A 26,842-nucleotide genomic window follows, 5' to 3' on the forward strand; every position below is an offset into this window, starting at 1 on the left:
CTTGAATATAGACATCATGGATGCTAGCTAATAAAAGATAAGGGTATTTATGTTTTTTAATTAAAAATTGGTATAGTAAGAATCAAGGAGGGATGTAGACACTCCTATAGCCCTTTCAAACAATCCAGGTTCTCCTGAAATATTAAAAGCAGAGGCATGAGGTCCATTCAGATTTCTGTGAATGTTTAAATATGAACTTTAAGTTGTTGGTGACCATCTTAATAAAATTTACCTGAATGGACAAACTAGAGTATTTTTTTCCCCTGCTTTTTGGAGGGGGGAAGGTAGGGCAGTTGGGGTTAAGCGACTTGCCCATGGTCACATGGCTAGTTTTGTGTTAAGTGTCTGAGGCTGAATTTGAACTCGGGTCCTTCTGACTCCAGGGCCAGTGCTCTATTCACTGCACCACCTAGCCACCCCAGAAGTAGAGTATTTAAATTTCAACTTAAAAGACCAACCTGATATTTAAAATATCATGGATTCTAGTAGAAACCAGGTGTTCTACAACTACCACAAATTAGTTCATATTTAATATACAGTGTCCCAAAAGTCTAAATGCATTTAAAAAATTTTATGGTTTAAAACTGCACTAAAGATTGAAACATACTTTTTTTCCATGGGGGGGGGGCGCAATATGGCTGATATGGAAATATGTTTTGCATAACTTCACATGTATAATGGGTATCAATTGCTTTCTCAATGGGGGGGAGGCTCACTAGAGGAAGAGAATTTGGAACTCTCATTTCTATTTTTATTTTTTGGAAATTAAGAATGTACATGATTTTGGAGTCTAGAAGTTAAGTTGTATGGGTACATATAAATTTATTTTTATACACATATGTGAATATGAATATATGTGAACATAATACATTTACATATATCTGTATAGACAGTGTCAAATAGTGGATAGAAGCCTGGCCTTAAATACAGAATATCTTCAGTTAAAGTCTTACTTTTAATTTAATTTAATTTAAATCTCTCAGTGTCCTAGGCAACACGTTAAGATTATAAATTACAGATGGTGCAGTGAATAGAGCACTGGCCCTGGAATCAGGAGGGCCAGAGTTCAAATCTGGCCTCTGGCACTTGATACACTCACTGTGTGACCTTGGGCAAGTCACTTGACCCTAATTGCCTTGCCTTCCCCCCTCAAAAAAAAAAAGATTATAAATTGCACAAGAATTATCAGTCTGCATTGGTAGAGGGAGTTTCCTCACTGAGAAGAAACTCTTTCCTACATGAAAGAGGTCACAGATCTAGAGTAAAACTCTATCTCCTTCAAGTATATTATCTTACTGTAATAAATGGTGATGTGAAGGAAATGTGTTAAAGTAGCCATGCTTCTAATGTGTCAGGGTCTTTGCCTTACCCTTTGATGGAGGGAGGGCCTCAGGTTCCCAGAGACCAACATATTGATTGTGAATCAGCAGTTAATTAAAAAGCAAATGTGATACTGGTAGATATTAATAGGAGTTTGATATATAAAAGCTAGAAAGTAATCTTTCTGCTTTGTTCATCATTGGTCAGAATCTTAATAGTGTGGCAGTGCTTGTACCTACATTTTAAAGTGAATGTGGAGAAACCAGAATAGGTGCAAAGAAAACCAACTTGATTAAAAGAAAAGAAAATAGACCCTGTGAGAAAAGGCTTTGGTCTGTTTAGCTTGTGGCAAAAGAGACAAGGGGAAGAGGCAAGAAAGGGACTTAATTACCTTCATCAGCTTCAAGCCTTCTGAGCAGTGCCTTTCTGTCTTCACCGAAGACTGGGCAAGAGGAAACAGGTTTCAAATGCATAAACATAGTTTTGCTTAGACATAAGAAAGAACTTAAAAAAAAAAAACTATTGAGTGATCAAACACTGGAAGCAAGTTATTTTAAGAGCTTATTGAATCTCCATCCCTGGCCTTAAAGAGAGGAAATACATCCATCTATCTTTCATCGTTCAAGCAAGACTGAAATAAATAACTTGTAAGAGCCATGTGTTTTAATGAACTTCCAAAAGGGTACAGAAAGATTTTTCAGTCTTTAGCCTTGTAAAAGCTTACTAAGTCCTTCCCACTGTTACTAGAGATGTAAATGCATATGAGAAACATGAATAAATGCAGATCTGCTCCGTAGCCTGTGCTTTCAATTTTTATGATTAATTTTGTTTCTCAATAGCCTGATTTCTTTTAGATCCAATCTAATTTTTTTAGTTCTTGGTCTCTTGGGCCTTGCTAATTTGTGTAGCTCTATTAGCTAATACCTTAGGGTTCCTGTTTTTTAAAAAATATAAATCCCATTAACACATTTGTTTCTCCACTGTAACTTATATAATTTTTAAGATGTCTCAATATGTAAAGTAATTTGCATCATAATTTTTTTCTGGGAATTTTGCTAATTTTTCTTCTTTCCAGAAGTACAATATTTGCATCAGATACACCTGTTTTGACCGTGGCACAGATTTTATAAATGTTCACAGGTGCAGCGGTCTTATTTTACAGTGGTAAAGATTTTTATACTGAAGAAAAAGAAGTACTAGTTTACCTCTGGATCTAGGTATTCTCTTGGAAGCTATCGGATTTTGAAACTGATTAATTTTTATGTATCTTGTATTTATATAAATTTTTACATTTATATAGTACTTTCATATTCATTCTATTGCTTGTTCCTTACAATAGCGATTTATGATAGGCAGCAGCTAAAACTGAGAGGAATTGTGAGCTGCTCAGTCATACAACTAATTACAAGAAAAGTTGTGGGACTCATTACCTTTCCCCTCCAAACTCCCCTGTCTTCCAGACCCTTCCTGTTTCTGCCAGAGGCACCTTTCAGCCTCCCAAGTTTATGACCTTGATCATTGTCTTTGACTCCTCCATCTCCCTCATTTCTCATGTCCAGACAGTTACCAGATCTTGCTGTTTTTTACTTCTGCAGCCTCCCTTCTATATTCACACAACCACGCCTTAGTTCAGACACTCATTGCCTCTCACCTACATTATTTAACAGCCTCCTAATTGGTTTCCCTACCTCAGGTCCCTCATCACTCTAGTGCACTCTCCACATTTCTTTAAGTGAAGAGCTTATTATATAGTGACTCCCCTATTTAATTAACTCCAGTGATTCCTTATTCTAAAAGCAAATATAGACCCCTGTGTTTAGTTTTCAAAGCCTTTTGCGGCCTGGCTCTGTCTTTCTAGCCTCATTATACATGGCCTTCTCTCTTTTCCTCTCACACACGCTGTCTCCCATCAGAATCTCTCTCTCCTTTGAGATACAACTTAAGTATCACCTTCTACAAGCCTTTCCTGATCTCACAAACTACCTCCTCCTTCGTAAACTTTTATTTAAGTACTTTATGTTTATTTATATATATTCAACCTTGATCCCTCCCGGCCCCCCCACTCCCCCATAAACAATTTGTTGTCTAAGACTTGTCCGTTCTACCTTTGCAGCATCTTCTGAATATGCTTCTTTCTCTGATATTGCTGCTACCCTTTGTGCAGGCCCTAATCACCTCACCTCTGGGCTACTGCAGTAGCCTGCTGATGTATCTACTTGCTGCTAAAATGATTCTTCTAAAATGTGCGTCTGACATTGTCACACATACCCTTTTCCCCCCGCCTCCCACTCAGTAAACTCCAGTGACTCCCTATCACCTCCATAAGATCCACTGTTTGGTGCTCAGTGCCTTTTATTCTCTAACCACTCTCCCTCACCTTTCCAGTCTTCTTACGCCTTACTCCCAGCCGTGTGCACTTAGACCCTGGCTTCCTGAACATGACACTCTATCTCTTGACCAGGCATTTTCTCTTGTTCTCTCCCATGCCTGGAATGCTCTCCCTCCTCATCTCCACCTTCTGACTTCCCTGGTTTCCTTCAAGTCTGAACTAAAATTTCATCTTTTACAGGAAGCCTCCTAATTCTAGTGCCTTCCTTCTCAGTTATTTCCTATTTACTCGTCTCCCCCATTAGAATCTGTGCTCCTTTAAGGGAGGAATTGTCCAAAGCCTTTTTGTGTACCTTCAGTACTTAACGCAGTGCTTGGCACACAGCAGACCCTTAATAAATGACTTTTAAACTTCTCTTGATATTTATTCTGTATATGTTTAATATATAGCCTTGTTCCTCCCCTTAGAATGTATGCTTCTTAAAGTTAGAGGGGGGATGGGAGAGGATACAAGAGAGAGAAGATTAGGGGAAGGGATATTCAGTAGACTCTCTCTCTTGGGGTGGGGGGTAGGGGAAAGATGGGGAGAAAACTCGTAACTCAAAATCTTGTGGAAATGAATATTGAAAACAAAAAATAAATAAAAGATTTATTTAAAAAAAGAATGTATGCTTCTTGAAAGGCAGTATGGCTTCATTTATTGTATTTGTATCCTCAACTTCTTAACATAGTGATTGGCACATAAGAGACCCTTCATAAATGCTTCTTAATTGAATGATTACCAGTTTTTGCCAAAAAAATTTTTTTTTCTTTCTAAGGTCTGTGGAAATCTCACTCAGTAACAAAAACAGATTTTTTTTTTACTTGTTTCCTATGCCTTTTAGGACAGAGGTAATTAAGACTTTAGTGATACATTTTACATATGTAATACTAACATCCATCCTTCTCCTGTCCAGTTGACTTGCAACCCTTTACCTCCATCACAACTAAACAGTGAAAGGAAGGGGTCAACAGCTGTGCTGTAAGTAATAGATTTTCAGAATAGCTAATAAATATGCCACACAAACTAGGGCCTGATTAGTTTAAAATGCATTTTAATTATGTATTTATCAACAAATGGAACTATTAACAATACAGATTGATCTTCCTAGCTGGAATGTTCCCAGAATATAATAAAAATGAAAGATTATTATTAAAGGTAGAAACCTTTTATTCAGAGATTTTGTATGACTTCTGACAAGGTTGGCTCTTTCTCCGAGGCACCAGTGATTGTATGAAATAATGGGATTTGATTTTCTGAATCACAATCTTAGATGGAGGAAGGATGGGCTCTTGGCTGGTCATGGAGTATCTTATGGATCTGAAAAAAAAGCACTTTGCTTAGCTGTGGCTTTGCCAGTCTGACCAAGAGGGCTTTATCTGTAGAGGGATGCAGGAGGTTAAATGTCCAAATACTTAAATGTATCTGTGATCTTCTTGATGCGGCTATTCCCTCCAGTGATGCAGACCTTAGTCTGAGTGTGTCTGCCTGGCCTGTGTGACTCTTGTCTGTTGCGCCCCCATTTGCTTGCCTTGGGTTTCACCCAACACGTTGGAAGATTTTCTTATGTTCTCATGACATTTGAAGGATGTCAGTAGAATACATGAACTATGTCTCAGTTGTTCTTCATTCTTGTCATCAGATGGGTTGTGATCATCTCATTCTCTTCTCAAATTACACATTTCTGTGGTGACCTCTTAGGTAACTTCTCCACTTCTTCCTCATTTGTGCTATGACAGCTTGCTTATAATCATTATGTGGGTCTCCATTTTTCTTTGCATGATTCTCAACTTAAATTTTTTAGAGCCTTCAGTGTTCCACTTTTACATATCACCAGAATAATTTTGGATTCAATCAGGGAAAAGTGAGAAGTTATTAAAATAATTGCAGTTATTTCACTAGGCATCTAGTGGCATAATGGATAGAGTGCTGGGCCTGGAGTCAAGACACAGATTCAAATTTGGCACTTCTTAGTCATGTGACCATGTGCAAGTCACTTGCCCTGTATCTGCTTCAGTTCCTTCAGCCATAAAATAGGGATGGTAATAATAATACCTCCCTCTCAGGGTTGTTTTGAGCATCCAGCGAAATAGTATTTGTAAAAAGGGCCTGGTACATAGTAGGCATTATACAAATATTTATTCCCTTCTTCTCAAAGGCACTCCAATCCGCTCTCTTCTTGTTCAATTCTGAGTCAAATTTATTATTGGTTTACAGTGTCTGGCCAAGATATCTAGCTATAGGAAGCAGCCCTTTTTGAAGTAGACACCTCCTTCATTGCTATTATTCACTTATTTTTTTTTAATTTATGATATGCCTGATATCCGCTGTAATATCTGGACATTCACAAAAAGAAACATCTGGAAAACACCTTTCCTCCAGATTATAATAAGTAGGAGAAACACGTCCAGGTATTCAGATACTGTGGAGGGTGTAAGGTATGGCAAAAAATCAACAATGGAGGGAGGAACCTATCAACACACAAGAAAAAATAACTAGAAAGAGGATAGTAACAATATTAAAATCTTAAATGTTTATAGCACAGTTTGGATAATAATAATAGTAATAAAGTACCCTCAAATTTTCCATACAATAATGAAAACAAGATGTCATTAGCTCTCATTGAGATTTGGTAAGATGAGATTGATGACTAGAAAATGGCAATACTGTGTTCAAAAAACGAAATCTTTTTTTTTTTTGGAGGGGGGAAGGTAGGGCAGTTGGGGTTAAGTGATTTGCCCAAGGTCACACAGCTAGTTTTGTGTTAAGTGTCTGAGGTTGGATTTGAATTCAGGTCCTCCTGACTCTTAGGCTGGTGCTCTATTCACTTCACCACCTAGCTGCCCCAAAAAACTAAATCTTATAGGGGCAACAGAATTGTACTATATGCCAAAAAATTATATTCACATGTTGAAATCCATGAACTTGAGATGAGAGGTATGGTAGGAAGCATTTGTATGAGGACAAAAGGAGAAAGAAATCAAATTTCTATCTTTTTGGAAAAATAATCTCTACTAGGGTTGACAAACTATGGCACAGGAACCAGAACTGGCCCGCTGCCTGTTTCGTAATCTCTCTGAAATAAAAATGGTTTTTACATTTTAAAATATGATTCTCAGCTTTCCTGTACAGAAACGGGCAGCAGGCTGGATTTGGTCCCTGATCTGTAGTTTGCTGACTCCTCGTATAGACTACTCAGTTGCAAAGTTGAAATAATTTCTGATATAGATCACAAAACTGAAAGAGAAGAGATTTATTGGGGATAGGCAACTAACTGAATTAGGGGATGGGGCGGTTATAGGGAAAGGGAATAAGTATTTACATAGCACCCACTATGTTCCAGGCTTTGTGCTAAGTGCTGTACAAACTATGTCATTTGGTCCTGACAGCCGTCCTTTGATGTAGGTGCTGCTACTAAACTCATTTTATAGTTTACAGAGGAAACTGAGGCCAAAAAAGTAAAGTGACTTGCCCAGGTCTCACACATCTAACAAGTGTCTGAACTTGGGTCTTCCTGCTCTAGGTGCAGGGCTCTATCTGCTGTTTTCTGGATATCTGGTGGAAATCTTATCTGCAAAAATCAGATCTGTTAATAAATTATTGGCTACTAGTATTACCAGAAGGTGGAGAAAGTAGGGCTGTTATTGTAAACTTTATTCTCATCAAGTTAGAGAAGTGGGTTCAATGGGAACTATAGGGGGCAGTGACCATGTCACCTTAAAATGTGCAGTAGCCAAGGAGGAGAATAATAGGCATAGTTGTACATGTGTTCTGGAATTTAGGAAAACAGACTTCACACCGTTCATAGTAAATATGGGTATGATTTCATGACCTGAGACTGTAAATAAGATGACTCTAGACTTCCTTGAAAATGAAATTCTTATACTTCATCTTTAATGATCCCAGTGAAAAAGGGAAATTTCAGTTATTTTAAGTGATCACTGTGGCTTTACAGGCTTTACAAGAAAGCTTACAGATTTTAAAAATGGAATCAGGACTATAACCAAAGAAGAGTACAAATGTGACACAGATCAAAGACTCTAGAGCAGAATGAAATGAGAAACCCGAGAAAAATATCTAAGGTCAACTAAGACATTAAAAACACACACACACACACACACACATATGAACAGGAAGAACTACACTGTTTGTATACTGGTGGGTCATGTATGACAGAGAAAATATTATTTGGCTGATGATTAGAGAAAATTTTTTAAAATTTTAAATTATTTTTCTAAATTTAAATACCAAAAATTAATTAATTTAAAAATACAGAAAATATTTTGTAATCATGTAGCCTTTGACCAATAGCATTTTTGTTAAAATGCCTTTTATGTCTTAATAATTAAGAAGATATTCATTAAACTGTTGGAAATTTAAGATAAAGCTATCATTTTCTGATTTGTTAAATTTGCTATGGCAGCTCTACTTCTGTAACCAAGTCTTTGTGGGGAAAAATCAGCTGTACAAAAGTTAATGAGAACTGAATTGCAGTGGAATCTTAAAAAGTAAAATTTTAAGATCATTCTGCCTGGTTTATTTCAAGTCCTGCATATTTTCTTTATCTCAGAATTTTTATTAATAAGAATTTCTATTAATAAGCTTTTGTTTTTATATCCCGTACATTTCCCAATATGTTGTTCTCTCTCTCACCTCTCTCCAAGATCTAGCCTTTATAACAAAAACTAAAAAGCCGGGGGGTGGAGGGAGGCAGGGATTAATAGGGGAAAGTTTAATAAACTTTAAAAGGAGGGGAAGTTTAATAAAACTAAACCAACAGTTAGAAAATTTTTGTCTGACATTCTGTGTAGTGCCCCATACTTATAGTCCCCCACCTTGTAAAGACACAGACACAGATGTCTTCTCCTGTCTATTCTTGGAGGGCGAGCTTAGTCAGTACAATTTCACAGTATTCAGTTTTGATTGTGTTGTTGTTCTGTCTCTATTTACAGTTGTAGTCGTTGTGAATTTTGTTTTCCTTGTTCTGCGTGCTTTACTTTGGGCCATTTTATATAAGTTTGCCTTAAGTACCTCTGTAATTATCATTTTTTTAATAGTTTCTTATAGTGTGGTAATATATCTATATTATATATAATGTAATAAATTATATATAATATAATAAATATATATGTAAATATAAATGGTCATGTAGCTTAAGAGTACAGTGGATACAGTGCTAGTCTGGGAATTAGGATGGCTCGAGTTCAAATGCAGCTTCCAACACAACTTGCTTTGTGACCCTAGATCAGTCACCTAACCTCTGTTTGCTTCAGTTTCTTCATCTGTAAAATGGGCATAATAGTAGTGGTTACCTCTCAGAGTTGTTGTAAGAATCAAATGAGATAATAATTGTAAAGTGCTTGGCACAGTGCCTGACACATAGTAAGAGCTATATGAATGTTAGCTACATATGTACCACGATTTGTTTTACTGTTCATCATTCAAATGGGCATAGAATTAAAACCTGGATATTTTAGTTGGAATTAAGGTGGTTTTTTTTTTTCCCTTCTCCCAAATCATTCTTTAGGTAACATCAGGAGTGAGGTTACATAAAGGGATGCAATAATAGTAATAACAAAAAAAGAAAATCTGCATTTCCATGAAAAATTTAATACTGAAAAACTTGGGACTTGACAGTGAAAACACATTGCCTAATGAAGTATTGCCTCCAGAGTATATTTTAAATTACAGAAATGCTAAATAAAAATACCATTTGATTTTTTATACCACTTTTAACTTTTCAGAAAGTTTTTGTAGCTCTTTTCAAATTAGTATTATTTGGAAATAAATATATTTATAGCATAAATTTATTCTTCTGTATCTTCATAGTATTAGTCATATGTAAGACAAATCAGGTTAAATCAAGTTAGTATTATCTGCCTCTAAACAAAATATCATATTGGATAGCTCAATAACTTCATATTTATCGGTGTAATTGATTTTTTTGTTTATAATGAGTTCAAAACAAGTTCTCAGTACTGATATAAAAGACATACAGACCTCATTCATACCATACTTACATTATAGAGAATTTTCTTAAATGTTTAGTGATTTGTGTGAAATCTTATTGATGCTACAGATTAGTGATACCAAACTCAAATAGAAATGGGAGCCCCTAAATCATACATGAGCATCTCTGTGTACATACATTGACTTAGAAAACCACATATTAAACGTCATCTATATTTGATTGTATTTATTTATTTTGTTAACTGTCTCCCAATTACATTTTAATTTGGTTAAGGCTACACTTGAGTATTGTGAGGTGCATGTGGATTGTGAGTTTGATAACTGCTGCAGATAAAATCTCATTAATAATCTCATTAGTAATCATAGACTTAAATAAAGGAATTTTACTCATGAAAAATTGTCATGGTCTGTTACTCCAAACACCTCTTTGCTTGAGAGACAGCTAGGATGGAAAAAGCCCTAGACTTGGAATCAGTTGCCTCCAAAACATACTAGTTGCATGACCTTAGATAAGTCACTTAATCTTGCAGAGAATCTTTTTTTTTAAGCAATCGGGGTTAAGTAACTTGCTCAAGGTTACACGACCAGTTATTTCTGGGTGTGGTGCTAAGTATCAGAGCCCGGATTCGAACCCAGGTCATCCTGACTCTGGGCTCCTGGTGCTCTTACTCGCTGTGCTACCTGGCCACCCCAAAGAAGCATTTTCAACATCTGTAAAATGAACATACTACCACTGATAGGTCATTCTTCACAAAGTGATGGTAAGGATCAAATGAAGTCATTATGTATAAGGCACTTTGTAAACAGATCCAAATGCTAGCTTTTTCTGTTATATTTGTCTCTTTGCATAAGGGCAGAGATCATATCTTATTTATCTTTGTGTCTCTCCCAGCTTAACGCAATGCATTGCTTGTAGGTTTCTCATATACCACTGTTAAATAAATAAATAAATGAGTGATGTTGTAGATGTATACATGCCACTGGCTTTAAGCCCTGCTTTGGTATTGAATATGTTGGTGTTTTCTTAATGGAAACTCTTGCTATTGGTTTCTAAGGTTTCTTTTTATTCATCTAAACATCTCTGCCATAGAGGACAAGTTTCTGCATTACTTATATCACTAAAGCCAAAGTCTTTTCTTAAGAGGAAAACAGCTTCCTCTCCATGGTGTTCGCTGTTCCAAGGGCAAAATAATGAAAAGCTGTTGTGTATTTTCAAAGCTTCATTCACAAAAGGACCTTTTCTTCTGGAAATACATGTTTCTCCATAGCACTAGGTAGACTTTGATAGATAATTAATATTACTCTTTGACAGTTTCTCAAACAAGAAATCATTGTTTTCTGACCTATCTGCCTCATTTTTACCTTCATCTAAAAGTACTGCATTTGTACATTGGTTTTGCTATGAATACTAGGTCACCTAGAAATTAAATATATGTTATTGATGAAGAGATGGAGAACCTACAACCTCGAGGCCACACATGGCCCTCTAGGACCTCAAGTGCAACCCTCTAACTGAATCCCAACTTTAAGATGTAAAACTTGGACTCAATCAGAAGGCTGCACCCAAGGACCTAGAAGGTCACAGGTGGCCTTGAGGCCTCAGTTTCCACACCCCTGGACCTTAACTACTTGTACATGTCAGATTTTAACTGCCAGAAAAACTCTTTGCCCATCAGATTCATTGGACCTTTCCTGTTTGCCTCACTATCCTGGATAGCCTTGTGACAGAGACATTTTCCAACATATCTGAGCGGACCACTGTCTGGTCTATATGATAATTTTTCATGTTAAAGTAATGAGTTCTAAGCCTTCCAGCTTTTTCCCCCCCTTTCTCCTCTTTTTCATTCTCCCACCATCTTTTTGAAATAGAAATGAAGAATTTTTAGGAATGATTGCAAAAATACATTAGGCATGAATTTTAGATAGATACATCTTTCCAATTAATTAGGTTTGTCTAAGACTATAGAGGGGTTAGTATCTGGCTTACTATGGTTATCAAGTGTTTTTGTGATAAAGAAAACCACCTTCCTAAGTAGTAATAATCTTAAGAATAGCTGATACTTATAAATTTCATAAGATACTTCACATATGTAATCATTTGAGTCTCATAAAACCTATGGGAAAGTGCTGGAGGCACTATTTATCCCCATTTTACAGATGAGAAAACTAAAATTCAGTGACTTGCCTTTGCTTAACTTAACTGATAAATATGAAGAATTTAGTCCAAACCAGGGTCTCTGCTGTCTCCAAGTCCAGTGCCTTTTCCACTACTCTATGCATGTTTAAAAACAAAACAAAAAGTGATTATTTTCTGGTCTTTTCACTAACTGAAATGACATTGCATGGGTCACAGACAGATTAATCAGATAGTACTTTTTTTTCTTTATTTGCTCTATTTTAATGTTCCATAAATCTTCCCATTGATTCATCAAATTAGATTTTTAATGCCAATCATGCACAGTCATAATTACATTAAGTACATGATTTAAATGTACTTTTAGACTGGTTAAAGTAATAAAACTAATGAAATCATTAGAATTAATGGCAGAATTTTCCACTTAGTATTTTTCATTATCTTCCCTGGTTTTCCTTCATCCCACAGTTTTTCTCCTTTAGGTCTGAAGATGCAGTTGGACTGTGAGTCAGATAAAAGTGAGAGTCCAAACGTAGCCTAGAACTTCCTAGGAATTTGAAGAGGTCCACATGTCCTCTTTCACTTTGCAGGCACTAATCTAAAAGCAGTGGCCTGTCTCCAAAGCCTTGTCTACCAATTAACATTTGTAGGGCTTTTTCTTTAGATTAATTATAGTTGGTTTAAAGGGCAGCTAGGTAGCACAGTGGACAGATAGAGTGCTGTGCTCAGAGTCGGGAAGAAAGCTTTCCAAGTTCAAATCTGGCCGCAGATACAAACTGTGTGACCTTGGACAAGTCACTTCACTTCAGTACAGTTCTTTGCCTCAATTTCCTTATCTGTAAAATGAAATGGAGAAGGAAATGGCAAATCTCTCCAGTGTCTAAAATCTCAAATGGGGTAATGAAGAGCAAGACATAGCTGAAATGACTGAACAATAAAAGTCAATTTAAAGGGAAGAAGGTAGAAAGAAAACCAGAAATGATTTTTTGCCAAGGAAAGGGCTTATCTAAAACAAATTTTTTAATAAAAAGGTATATGCACATAAAAATGTATCATTTTAGACTATACATTTAATTGTTATTTGAGTGATTGAAGTTCTGAACAATTTTCTGTCCATTTTTGTCTCTTGCCATTGTAAGTATGATAAAGCCACATTAATTCAAACTAATTGAGGGGAAACCCAACTTGAATTGTAAATTATTTTAAATTGTATATATTTTCGTGTGTTGTGTGTATGTGTGTGTGTATCCAGAACTAGGTTAATAAAGTAATACCTAGAAAAATAATAGAATTTTGGAATTAAAAAGGGCCATAGAAATTATGTAGTCCAGCTTCATTTTGGAGATAGAGGAAACTGGAGCCCAGACAATTTGTGACTTTTTCAAGGTCACACAGTTCTTAGTGGCAGTAGAGCCCTTCCCTCGTGAGTTGACCAGCCTTATATCTTTAAAGACAACTTTTTAATTAATAGAAACAAATAACTTTTAAAAAAAACTAGTACAGCAATTGTTTGAATGTAAATGGTTGTTTATGATATACAGAATAAGGAGGTTTGGATTAAATTATTTTATAGGGCCCTTCTAGCTTTAAAATTCTGTCATTCTAAATACTTATGTCTGGAACAGTTTTTTCTCTGAAATAGTTGTTCTAATAAAATATTTCAATTGTTTTGCTTAGTAAATCCTTTTGCAATACCTTACTTTAAGACTGGTATTATGTGTAAATTATTCTAAATGTCTTTTTCTCATTAAATTTTGACTTTAGGATGCTAGTCAGCCTCTTAACAAACTTGGCCTTCTCAACCTTAGTTTTCTCCTTGATAGCCTTTGTGTTCTGTGTATCTTATCTGAATAATCAGACTAAGATATTTATAAGTAACACATGTATCCATTGGTTCATTTCCACTCCTTGATTTCTACTCAAAATCTTCAGTTTTTGTTCTTCCTTGGTTCATACTGAGAATTTTATACTTTCCAAGAGCAAAACAGCATTTTGATCATTGTTGGAGAAAATTTTCACAAGATGGATTGGGAGTTTGATGTTTTTTTTAGGTCAGCCCTATTGCTTGATGTCAACCATGTACTTCAAGTGATTAATACAGTGTTTTGATACAATTTCTCCTTTTTTTCCTTTTTAAATATTTTTCCCTTTTTTAATATTTTCCCCCAATTGTATGTAAAAAGAGTTTTTAACATTTGTTCTTTAAAATTTTGAGTTACAAATTTTCTCCTTCTCTTCCATCCCTACCCTTCCTGGAGACAATAGGCAATTCAGTAGAGGTTATACATATGCAGTCATGCAAAGCATATTTCCATATTAGTTATGTTGTGAAAGAAGACACAGGCCAAAAAAACCCCAAAACAACAAACCACACACTCACAAAATATAAAGTGACAAATGAAGTCTCCATCAATTCTTTCTCTGGAAGTAGATAAGATTTTTCATCCTGAGTCTTCTGGAATTGTCTTGAATCATTGTATTGCTGAGAGTAGCTAAGTCATTCATAGTTGATCATCATTTGGTATTGCTATTACTCTGTGCAATGTTCTCCTGGTTCTGCTCACTTCACTCTGCATCAGTTCATGTAAGTCTTTCTAGGTTTTTCTGCAGTTGTCCTGCTCATCATTTCTTATAGCACAATAGTATTCCATTACAACCATATACCAAATGTGTTCAGTCATTCCTCATACAGTTCCTTCTTTGACTTGAAAACCATACTTCGTTCTATTCAGAAGTGATGATAATGGTTTTAAGGCTGAACAAAACTATAGCAGACTTAAACTGTTTTTAATGCAAAAGTCCACATTTTATATCAGTTTTTCCTGACATCAGTGTTGATGGAGTTTTTAAAGTAGAGAATAGCTTTCTATGTAGATATCAGAAACTTAATTGTCTTCCCTATGCTTGGATATGATTTACATATTTTCAGCATAGGACTAAATCATGAGTGCAGAACTGAATTGAAGGCTTTGTGGTAATCAACAAAAGTGGAATAATTCTTACAATGTTTTGGGGTGGCTTATTCAACAATCACAAATTAATAGTGAGTTATTCTTTGTATCTTTGGAACTTTGGGATCTATCTATAATCTGTCTATCTGTCTGTCTGACAATCTGTCTATATTTTGTTCCTCAGTCAACTTATTTTTCTTGAAAGTGTTTATAGAAGTTTTGGGGTAGTATAAATTATGAATGTTTTGTGTAAAATAGATAAACATGTAATTGGACATTGTTTTAAGGGGTTGCTGTTATTCTCATCTTTTGGAAATAAATATAGAGTTTCTTTTCATAAGAAACATGGGATAATGCTTGCTCCAGAGGGGAAGTTGGTAAACTGTTTCGCTAGGGATTTATGCACCTCTGTGAAGTGTTTGAGCCAATAATTATGGTTCTCATCTGCACATGTTACTTTACAGTTTTGCAGAGATGTTTGTGTTTGTCTCCAACCTTGACATAATCTTTTCTGTCATTCATTATATTAATGGTATGTAAGTCTTTTGTTGTGTGTTTGATCCAGCTTGAGTTTTCTTTGTGTTAGACTGTTTTTGACCATAGAAATGACCAAAATTTTTCACATCTCCCTTTAGGGCCTTTATAATGTATTTTCTAATTGATGCTCAATTATTTCATTGTTCTGCTTTGACTTGTCATATTGCCTTAACCTTTTGTATTTCTATTATTTAGTAAGGGTATCAAGGATTTTTGTTATACTCTTGGTTTCCAGATTTCATTGGGCAGGTTTCTTCATTGTTGTCTTTAATTGGGCAATAACGTTCAACTTTTCTACTGTATGTACTGGCTAGATATTGATGTAATTAATCTTCCAATGTTTTTTTTTTAATTAATTCTTCAATAGTTTTTTAAGCCTTTCCTTCTATAATGATATTCCATACCTGTCCTGGGGCAATTTCTTTTTGGCTTTTTTTTTTTTTGAGGGGGGAAGGCAGGGCAATTGGGGTTAAGTGACTTGCCCAAGGTCATACATCTAGTAAGTGTTAAGTGTCTGAGGTCGGATTTGAACTCAGGTCCTCCTGAGTCCAGAGCTGGTGCTCTATTCACTGTGCCACCTAGCTGCCCCAACCTGGGGCAATTTCTTAAACAAATTTACCTTTTTTCCTTTGGTTCTTAAAATGTTAGCATCTATAGCATGGACTGATGTGTATAGGGCCTGCAATTTTTAAAAATAATTTTTGTAAAGTATTGTAGGAGAGCACATTTGTTTATGATGGTTATAGTGAGTTAGTAAATATAACTGTTTTGGTACAGTTGGTCTCTTGGTTGTATGCATGCTGTCAGTCTCATAAAGGACTTTCCAAAATTCCCATCTAAGTATGTTCTTCACTTCAGAGTCATTCGGTATATCAATGCTATTTTTGCCTTCTGTTTCATTATTAAAAACTTCTGGAGTTTTGTTAAGTATGGATTTTCAATGCCTTCAGATTCTTCAGCTTTTCCGTCTTCCAATTTAAGTAATTCCTCCATTTCCACTCTTATTTCATCTAATTTGGGCTTAGGAATGAAGTTATTTCTTACGATTGCCCTGCATAATCTGCATTACGTTGTTGTGTAACTTGGAACTGAGGATATCGTTGACCAAAAGCAGTACGAAGTCCTTGCCAATGCCTGGTAAGATCTGTTTCCAATTTTCTTGTGATGTAGCGCTGACACATAATAAAAACATTCATATCTGCAGTCCATTTCATGCGCTCTCCTGGTTTGCCTGCTTAGTGGTCAACGCCTCGTGCACAGAAGCATTTGCAGCCAATGGAATATTGGTGCTTTTCTTGTTCTGATGTATGAGACCAAAATAAGAAAACGTGCCACGAACTGAGGATGATTTGAAGTAGGGACAGCCTACAGCTCTGTGCTAGCCCATCTCTTCCCTAGATTCCTAGCATCGGTTACATCACGCTGGCCAGAATGCTAACCCATCCATTGGTGGCGGGGTGGAGGGAGGAGTCTGTGTGGGGGGAAAGGTAATTGGAGGGGAGGGGGAGAGAAAGATCTTGATCTTGCATGCCTCAGTCTCAGGGCACAGAATTCCACTGTATGTCAGCCAGACTGACATTCCCCTGCTTGGCTGTTCCTTCCACTCCATCCCCTATACTGTACATGGATGATGAGCTGAACTTGGGGGAGGGGAGCAGAGGGAATTGTTGTTACTACCACCACTCACTGGTAGCAGAATTCTCCCTAAAGGTTGAATCCTCACAGTGGTTGAATGTTTGGAGCTTTGGGTGGGGAGTAGAGACAGACTTTTGATTTCATCAGAATAATGAGCTTCAGTCTGGAAATTCCCTCAAGTGCAAATCATCACCTACTTTATGACTTACAGTCTTAGACAATTGCCTGAGGACACTGGGGAGTTCTGTAACTTTCCAAGTCACAGTCATGTTTTAGAGGCAGTACTTGAACCCACATCTTCCAGGCTCATAAGTCTAGCCTTTTATGCAGTGCACCACATCAAATGCCACTGGAAAAAGGTGTTTTAAGAAGTGTTAACAATAGTTAGTTGCTGTGCCAACCCAACAATTTACCCATATAATTCTTCCATTCCTTCAGCTGCAGGTAATTCTGGTACATGCTGTAATAAATGTACAGAAGTTTCACTGTTTTTTATAAGTTCATATATTAAACATGTGCTCAGTATGAAAAGTCAAGATTTATGAGGTTTTACTGTGGCTGCATTGTTCTGTCTTCGGATGTTACAAATTGAGCATCAAGGATAATTTCAAATATGTTACACACAGAAACAGTAATCTTTCACCCCTTCTTCCATTCACCATCATTACCTTAAAAAAAATGCAACATCACATGCATCCTGTTAAATGGAACAGTAATGACACCTGGCAAATAACATATTGTTGGATTCTGGTTTCTAATCCATTTTGCTCTATACTTTCCATTATATGGGTGAGTTCACTCCATTCATATTCACAGTTACGATTGCTGTATATTCCCCTCCATCCTTTTCTCTTCTGTTTCTCCTTCTCTCTCTCTGTCTCTGTCTCTCTCTCTCTCTCTCCCTCCCTTTTTCTCCCTCTCCCTTTCTCTCCCTCTCTCTTTCTCTCTCCCTCTCTACCTCTCAACCTTGTCCTGCCTCCAATGTTTGTTTTGCTTCTGACTACAGCCTCCTTTAATCTGCCCTCCCTCTTATTACTTTACCCACTTCCTTTTAGCCCCTTCTCCTCCTACTCCCCTGTTGGGCAAGAGGGATTTCTGTATGAGAGAGAGAGAGAGAGAGAGAGACAGAGAGACAGAGAGAGAGAGAGAGAGACAGAGAGACAGAGAGAGAGACAGAGAGACAGAGAGAGACAGAGAGAGAGAGAGAGAGAGAGAGTGTGTTCTTCCTTCTTTGAACCAGTTCAGATAAGAGTGAAGTTCAAGTGTTGCCCACTCCCCCTGCCCCCTATTTTTCCCTCCATCATAAACACTCTTCCTTGCATGCCTAAGGAATTACTCCTTAAAATGCTATATCTTACTCCCGCTACAAGTTTTTGAAAATGTTCCAACTAAAGGCCTTAGTCATTATACTCAGTGCTTCTCACCAAAAAGCTCCTTTTAAATATCACTTGGGGGGGGGGGGAAGTCATTTTTCTCTTATTACCAAGGGAGGAAAGTATTTTAGGAACTTGAAAATGCGGTTTTTCTATCAGCAAACTTATTTTTCTAGGGAGGGGAGGAAATTAATGGTGCAGTTCAGCCTTCCAGAATTTAATCAGTCTATCTTTGGTTGTTAGCAATAATATAACTTATGTCCTAATTCTCCGTTTCCTAAGTCGTTACCAAAGTAGTCAGAAACCCAGCAGTTTTATTACTCTGAGTGCTTTTGGAACAAGGATGGTTTGCTAGTTTATTTCACATGCAAGTGCTTATCAAGGTTAGTGTCTGGTTCTAATCTACCAAGTTGTACCTATAACACTTTATTTCTTAATTACCACTTCCTGTGATCTATTTAAACCTGTCTTCCGTAACCATGACAAATAAACTTATTTTGTACAACGTATTATAGTGCATGCTAACGAACTTCCCAATAAGAAAAGTTACTTTTTTCTAGCCCCAAATTAAAATATAAATTTCGTGTTGAATTTTGTGTCTTGAAGTTACCTGTTAACAACTATTTATTTAGAGCCTACTGTGTGTATAAATGTGCTAGTTTCACATATATCTTAGAGCTATATCTTCAGTTAGGCAGCAAGACATTGCCTTGCCTTGAAGAAGTATTTGCTTTTGGGAGTATAAGCTGGTGGGAACTGAGAATCTGTCAAGTGAACTGTTACTTTCACTCATCTTTTTAGAAGCATTAAAGAATACTAATTATCAAATTATCCAGAATCTTCCAAGGTTGAATATTATTGTTATTTGTATCTTTATATCTTCAAGGAATATCATTTAATAGATAATAGGAGGGTACTGTCCAAGCATATTAAAGTAATAACCTGTACTTGGTATAAGATTTTGGTGATAGAAGTTCGGTCTGCAGAAATTCAGATTATGTTAGGTTTATCATGCCAAGAACCAGGACTGCAAGTCACTTGGTCATGACCAAAAAAAAAATGTTATCTCATTCTGCATTTGAAGTTCTTTACTTCTCCATCAGGGGGTGAAACATGTTTATTTGTTTTGGAGAGGGGTAAGGCAGGGCAATTGGGGTTAAGTGACTTGCCCAAAGTCACACAGCTAGTAACTGTTAAGTGTTTGAGGCTGGATTTGAACTCAGGTCTTCCTGACTCCGGGGCTGGTATTCCATTCTCTACAGCACCTAGCTGCCCCAAAACATGTTTATTATAAAAATAAAATGTTTAAACATCAGCATGTTTCATTATTAGTTCTCTGGAGTCATAGTTGGTCATGACACTGAGAAGAGTTCAACACAATCATATTCCATCATATTAATGAACTATTAATTTGTTCATTCCCTAACATATTCGTACCTCCTCAGATTCTCATTCTTTGTCACCTCAATAAAAGCTATAAATATGTTTACATATGCCAAGAATTTGTGTAGAATAACTTTCTTTGGTTATTTATGCATCCCTTGGTTACTCGAGCCATCCTCCTTATTTCCCTTTAGGACTCTGCTCTGATTGGAGTGCTTTTAGTTTATCTTGCCTGGAGCCAGTCCCCCAAACCTTGTCACTTCTTGGTCTCCTCCCCTCAGACCCCACCCACACCTCCTCCCTTTCCAAAGCTGCTTTATTTTCTTCTGTTAGAATGTAAGCTCTTTGTGGGCAGGGATATTTGTATCCCCATCTCTTCTTGAAATGCCTCATGCATAGTAAGCATTTAATAAATGTTTTGTCAACATTATCAAATGACCAAACTTTACATCTCATAGTGTCCATCTAGTGAAACCATTCTAGCTACTGAACAAAATTTTTTAACCAATTTCTACATTGGCTTTAGTTCTTTAAGAGACTAGAATTTGGTGAACTAGGTTCATCTGCCATTCTAAAGATGAGAAATTGAGGTTTAAGAAATGAAGAGGGGGCGGAGTCAAGATGGCGGAGTAGAAGCAGGACCTCCCCGCTGCTCCAGCTTCCACCTTCCCCAATCCATGTAAAAAGGGGACTCTGAACAAACTTTGGAGCTGCAGAACCCACAAAATGACACAGAGAAGCTAACCTCCCGCTGAGGACAGCCTGGCAGGCCAGCAGGAATTGGTCAGCCCAGCACTCTGGGAGCTGAGCCCAGGCCTGTGAGCTGGAGGTTTTAGCCCCAGGGCGGGCCTGACCAGCTGCAGGCCATAGCGACTCCAGATCACCAGCAGCTTTGGCCCTTTTCCAGAGTTATCAACACAGATGTGAAGGACAAAGAGAGAGGTCAGTACAGTCTGGACTTTGGGACCCCGTAAGTGGGAGTGCGTGGCCTTTGCCCCTAGGACAAGAAGCCGCTGAGACACCAGCACAGCCAGCCAGCACCACGTGGCAGCTTCAGCTCCTGGCCTGCAGACTGAAGGGGGACCAAGCACCAGTCTGAGGGGTAATGGCTCTTGCTTTAACCTGCTTGGATATGGATTGCAGTCTAGGGTAGAGGTCCTGGGGTGTGTGACCAACTTGCCAGAGCATGTGGAGGCCTCAGAGAGGGCACCCATCTAATACCTCCAGCAGCTGAGAAAACCCCAGCATTTGGGATGAAAGCTCCCCTGTCTGGTGGCAGAGTCCTACTGTGGCAAAAAGCCCAAGGGTCAAGTGACTGAGGGGAGACATGAGCAGGCAAAGGAAACAAAGGAGACAGAAGATTCCAACATTAGACTCCTATTTTGGGGACAAAAAAAGGAACAAAGCATGGAACAGGAGGAAGACAGTGAAGTCAGAACTCCTGCACCAAAAGCTTCAAAGGAAAGTACGAGCTGGTTACAGGCCATAGAGGACCTTAAGAAGCAGATAAGAGAAGTGGAGGAAAAATTGGGAAGAGAAATGAGAACAATGCAAGAAAATTAAGAAATCAGAGTCAACAGCCTGGCTGAGGAAAATCACACCTTAAAAAACAGACTAAATCAAATGGCAAAAGAGGCTCAAAAAGGCAATGAGGAGAAGAATGCCTTAAAAAGCCAAATTTGCCAGATGGAAAAAGAATCTCAAAAGCTCAATGAGGAGAATCATTGCTTCAGAATTAGATTGGAGCAAATGGAAGCTAATGACTTTATGAGAAATCAAGATGCTCTTAAACAGATCCAAACAAATGAAAGAATAGAAGGCAATGTGAAATATCTCATGGGAAAAACCACTGACCTGGATAATAGATCCAATCCAAGAGAGATAATTTAAAAATTATTGGACTATCTGAAAACCATGATCAAAGTAAGAACCTAGAAATCATCCTCCAGGAAGTTCTCAAATAAAACTGCCCTGATGTTTTAGAACCAGAGGGCAAAATAGAGGTTGAAAGAATCCACCTATCACCTCCTTAAAAAGATCCCAAAAAGAAAACTCCTAGGAATATTATAGCCAAGTTCTGGAATTCCCAGATTAAGGAGAGAATATTACAAGCAGCCAGGAAGAAACAATTTGAATATTGCGGAAACACAATCAGGATAACCCAGGATTTGGCAGCTTCTACACTGAGGGATCAAATATGATATTCCAGAGGTCAAAGGAGCTGGGATTAAAACCAAGAATCACCTACCCAGCAAAACTGAGTATCATGTTTCAGGGGAAAATATGGTCATTCAGTGGAACAGAGAACTTTCAAGCATTCTTGCTGAAAAAACCAGAGTTGAATAGAAAATTTGACATTCAGATACAAGAAGCAAGAGAACATGAGAAGGTAAACAGGGAAAAGAAATCATAAGAACTTATCAAAGTTGAACTATTTACATTCCTACATGGAAAAACGATCATTGTAACTGATGAAACTTTTGTCAGTATGACAATAGTTGAAGGGAATAGAAATATATATATGTCTATATATGAGGGTATATGGGCATATGAATACATATGTGAATGTGTGTATATACCTTTACAGGTATACATAGATAGAGGGCACAGGACCAATTTAACAGGAAGGGATGATACTTAAAAGGTGAAATTAAGAGGTGAGAGAGGAATATAATGAGAGGAGATGGGGAGAGACAGAATGGGGTAAACTATCTCATATAGAAGAGGCAAGGGGAAATGGTTACAATGGAGGGGAAGAATAGGAAGGCAAAAGGGAATGGGTCAACCTTATTCTCATTGAATTTGGCTTGGGGAGGGAATGAAATACACACTAAATAGGGTATTTCACCCTCAGTAGGGGGGAAGGGGATCAGAGGGGGGATGATGGAAGGGAGGGCAGGCTGGGCGGGAGGGAAGTTGGAAGCACCCACTTTTGAAAAGGCATGGGATCAAAGTAGAGAATAGAACAAATGGGAGGTGGGATAGGAGGGAAGGAAATATAGTCAGCCTATTACAATATATCTACTATGTTATTGTTTTGCATTAGCTTATCTTCCCAGTAAGGGTAGGTGACAAGGGAGGAAGGGAATGAATCTTTAATTCTAAGTTTTAAAATCAAATGTTTAAATATATATACTATTATTAATACCATTTTACATGTAATTGGGAAATAAGATATACAGGCACTGGGGCATAGAGATCCACTGGAAAAGTCGAAAGGGGTATGGGAGAAAATATGGGAGAGAGCACATTGGAGGAGGTGATATCCTGTGGGACTGCGATTTTGGGGTGGTGGGTAGAGGAAAAATGGGAAGAAAATTTGCGGCTCAATATCTGGCAGAAATAGTTTAAAAAAAAAAAAAGAATGAGTGGGCTAAAGGACAAGCCTCAGAAATTACAAATAACTTTATCAAAGATAATGACAATAACCAGAAAGAAAAATTGTTGTTCATCTATCCAAAAAAAAAAAAAGAAATGAAGAGATTTGCCCATGTTAGTGGCCATGCTAGAAGGAGAATTTAGGATTGTTGCCTTCTGGTGTGGTTTTTTTTCTTTTTGTTTATTGTTGTTATTATTCTTAATATTAATAATCCTTTGAGATTAATTTGGATTTTATAAATCTACTTCAATGATTTTTAAGAAGAAACTCTTATTGAGAAATCCATTTTATTCTATAAATTGATAGGTCTTTTCAATCCTGTTAAGAGATTTTGCCCACATTCAGGTAATCAACTACCTGGGTCATGTAACTTTGGTCTGGACATAACTATTTCTTAGCCTCACCCTTAAGTTGAAATTTCTAACACGAACATTACCACTGTAACATTGTTCTTGGGTTCCTTTGTCATGTAATTGTGTTATTAGGGAAATAGTGTTGGAATGTGGAGCTTCTGTGGGCCTGGCCTTTGGATAAAGGCATAGGGTAGGTGCCTTTTGCAAAATTCCATGCCATATCAGGACATACTATATTGATAGTCATGTTTGCAGGTTATAGAATAAATATCAAAATTTTCAACTCATGGCTGAAAAATGTTTAATGAACAAATGACATAAGCCCCCTTAAGTATGGAACTGATAATACTGTAGCCTTGCCAAGAGATATAAGTCCCTGTTTTCCTACTGTCTAACACTGGGGAAAGCTGTAATCTCTTTTAGGCTATTTGTAAGATGGGTGACTTATCTTTTCCCTATTAACTCTTAAAGGCTAATAATTCTGTGATGCTCCTTTCGGCTTTCCAATACAAGGGCACATGTGGAATTACCTCTCCTCAATGGATTGCATTTCAGCCTCTTTACATTAAAAATCCAAGTCAGCGAAGCAAAACACTGCTAAGAAGACTGATTTTGTATCATATGGTATCCTCCCCCATAGCTGGAGTTTCAGCAGTGCTTGTTAATAAACCAAGTTTGATCAGACCATCTTTACTATTAAGTTGGTGTTCAATTGAAATTATGACAGGATTCCAGAATATTTACACTATAAAAGAAATGTTGTACATTGGTTAAAGCAGCTATCTTTTATGAGTCTTTGGAATCAAATTATAGATAAGAATAATGCCAAATGTCCATCTTGCAAACTCCAGCAACTTGATATTGGGAGGGGATATGAAACTTGGTTCCCATTATTCAAATCTGGCACTAGTGCCCATATTCCCTTAATGAAATAGCTCTTTATCAGACTGCGTGGTGTTTTTTGGACTTTAAGGTCTTACAAATAAATGGCAGTTTTGAAAATAGTAGTCTTGGGAGATATTTGTAATACTTCACTATTAACTACATATACATTATGTGTGTGTGCACATGTGTATATGATCATTGCATGTATGTGTGTTTGCATGCACACATATACCACTTACATACAACGGTCCTTATATGCGTGTGTGCATGTGTGTATACATATGCAGTGAACATTGATTTAGAAGTAGATGGGAATTACTATACCTCTTAATTTTACAGATGAGGAACCTGGGGCTTAGAGAGGTAAATGACTTGCAGAAGGTCATACAGATAATTATAGGTAATAGCTAACATTTATATGGTGCTTACTATGTGCCAGTCACTATGGTGAATGCTCTTCATTTATTATCTCATTTGATCCTCACAACAACCCTGCAAGATAGGTGCTATTATTACTCCCATTTTGCAGATGAGGAAACAGGTGAAATGACTTGACCAGGGTCACACAGAGATTAACTGTCTGAGGCTGGGATTTGAACTCTGGTCTTTCTTGACTTCCAGGCCCAGCACTCCATTGTATCACCTAGCTGCTCCTGATTGGTGCAGAGTTGGTATTTCGATCTGAGTTCTTTGTCTCTAACTCCAACACCTAACTGTACCACTTTCTGCTTATTAAGTGGAAAATTTGTTGAGATTTTTAAAAAGGCATAAGCTTAGATTTCCCTGGAAGCTTTTTAATTCTTTTCTTTTAATTTCACTTTTAAGGTCTTAAATATTTAATTTGTTTTAATTAGCCAAAATCTGCCTCCTCACTTTCTTTGCTAACCCTCCCCCAATTGTTTATGCAGCCTAAGATTGCATTAGCTCTTTTGGCTGCTTCAAAGAAACCAGTGGGTGTGGGAGTTTCATGTCTATATGTAAGATACAATCGACTGGGAAGATTATAGTATTATTTGTTCTGTATACCAATTCTGACACCCAGTGAACTTAAAAACTTGATTGGGGGGAAAACTTAAATTTTGGAACTCTAGTTTTCAATGCCACAGTTTTCTTCTAGTTTTTTTGGAGACACCTCTTCCCATAAGAAGGCCTTTTTCTATTTTCTAGGCAGCAGTATTCGGAGCATTCTTGATTGCTAGCAAAACTCTGGAAATTGTATTTGGGGCACATCAGGTTGTACTCATGTTCCTGTAGTCCCGTAGCACAGATGGGTTTCTTACCATTATACATACCTTCTGCTCTGTGGGGCAGTGTGCCATACATTCATAACGGGCTATCTGCTGAGCAAGACTCATGACCTTGCGTCTTCAGTGATTCTGATTTCTGTTCTGCTTTCTACATTTCTACGATCCAATAGTATCTCAAGACTTTAAACTGGTGTTTTATCTTCACTGCAAAGTCTCTAATTCAGTTTTCAGTTTCTCACACTCATCCTTTGTCTGTTTGTTCCCAGGTGTCTCTTGACTGTTCTCAGAAAGGTTCTGTCTTTTACCCAGTAATCTATAGTACTTGTTCTGGGGTTATTTTCTATTTTTTTAAAATACTTTCAATTTTTCCCTTTTAAAAGTCTGGGGATTTGCTGGCTTTTTATTGTGCATGTAGGGCTATGCTGTCATGCCTGGCAAGACCTCTATGGGGATCCTGGGATCTAATGATTTACAATAGAACTTCATCCATTATCACTAAGGGTTGCAAGACTTGTTCCATAGTCTTTTGTACAATTATTATTTTCTCTGCATTTGAAATCCCAGGTCAAATCAAGTCAGCAGGCACTTATGAAGTACTTATCACATACTAGGCACTGTACTAATAAGGTTTGTACCAAAAAAAAAAAAGGTTGAAAGATAGACCTTATTCTCAAGGAGCTCACAGTCTAATGGGAAAACAACATGCAGACAATTCTGTACAGAAAGATATACACAGGGTAAATTTCAGTTAATCTCAGAGAGTAGGCACTAAGATTAAGCAGAACTGGAAAAGGCTTCTTGCAGATGAGATGTTAGTTGAAACTTGAAGGAATCCAGGGAAACCAGAATGCCAAGATGACATTTTGATCCAGACGTGGGAGACAGCCAGCGAAAATGCCTGGAGTTGGGACATGGAGTGTCATGTGAGAACAAGAAGAAGAAGCCAGTGTCACTGGATTGCAGAATAGGTAGAGAGGAGGAAAAAAGTAAGAACCAGGTTATGAACGTTTTAAAATCTAAACAGAGGATTTTGTATTTGATCATGAAGGCAAGTAATAAGAAGGCATTGGTGTTTTAGAGTTAGGATCTGGGCAATAATGACTAGATTTGTACTTGAGGAATTTTTTTAGAAGTAGGCCAACGCTGCCATATTTGTGGAGGTTCCAAAGTACTTTCTGGATTTTGGAAAATTTCTGTAGGCCCAGAAAGGCAGGGATTTGGTCCTAAAAATTCTTAGTAAATATTTTAAATTATATTCCAATCTTCTAAGATATTGGCAACTTTTAAGTAACCAACCTAAACATTTA

At 37.2% G+C, this 26,842-nt stretch overlaps 1 protein-coding gene across 3 annotated transcripts in view; it reads left to right on the top strand.

Moving 5' to 3' along the window:
* Positions 1-26,842, top strand: part of PARN (poly(A)-specific ribonuclease) — a 200,433-nt gene that overhangs the window by 161,316 nt on the left and 12,275 nt on the right. The gene's annotated exons all lie outside the window — the stretch shown is intronic.

Source organism: Petaurus breviceps, unplaced genomic scaffold (assembly GCF_028583685.1).
Source record: "Petaurus breviceps papuanus isolate PSGF00001 unplaced genomic scaffold, PetGlider_PUasm1.0 118, whole genome shotgun sequence".
Lineage (NCBI taxonomy): Eukaryota > Metazoa > Chordata > Mammalia > Diprotodontia > Petauridae > Petaurus > Petaurus breviceps.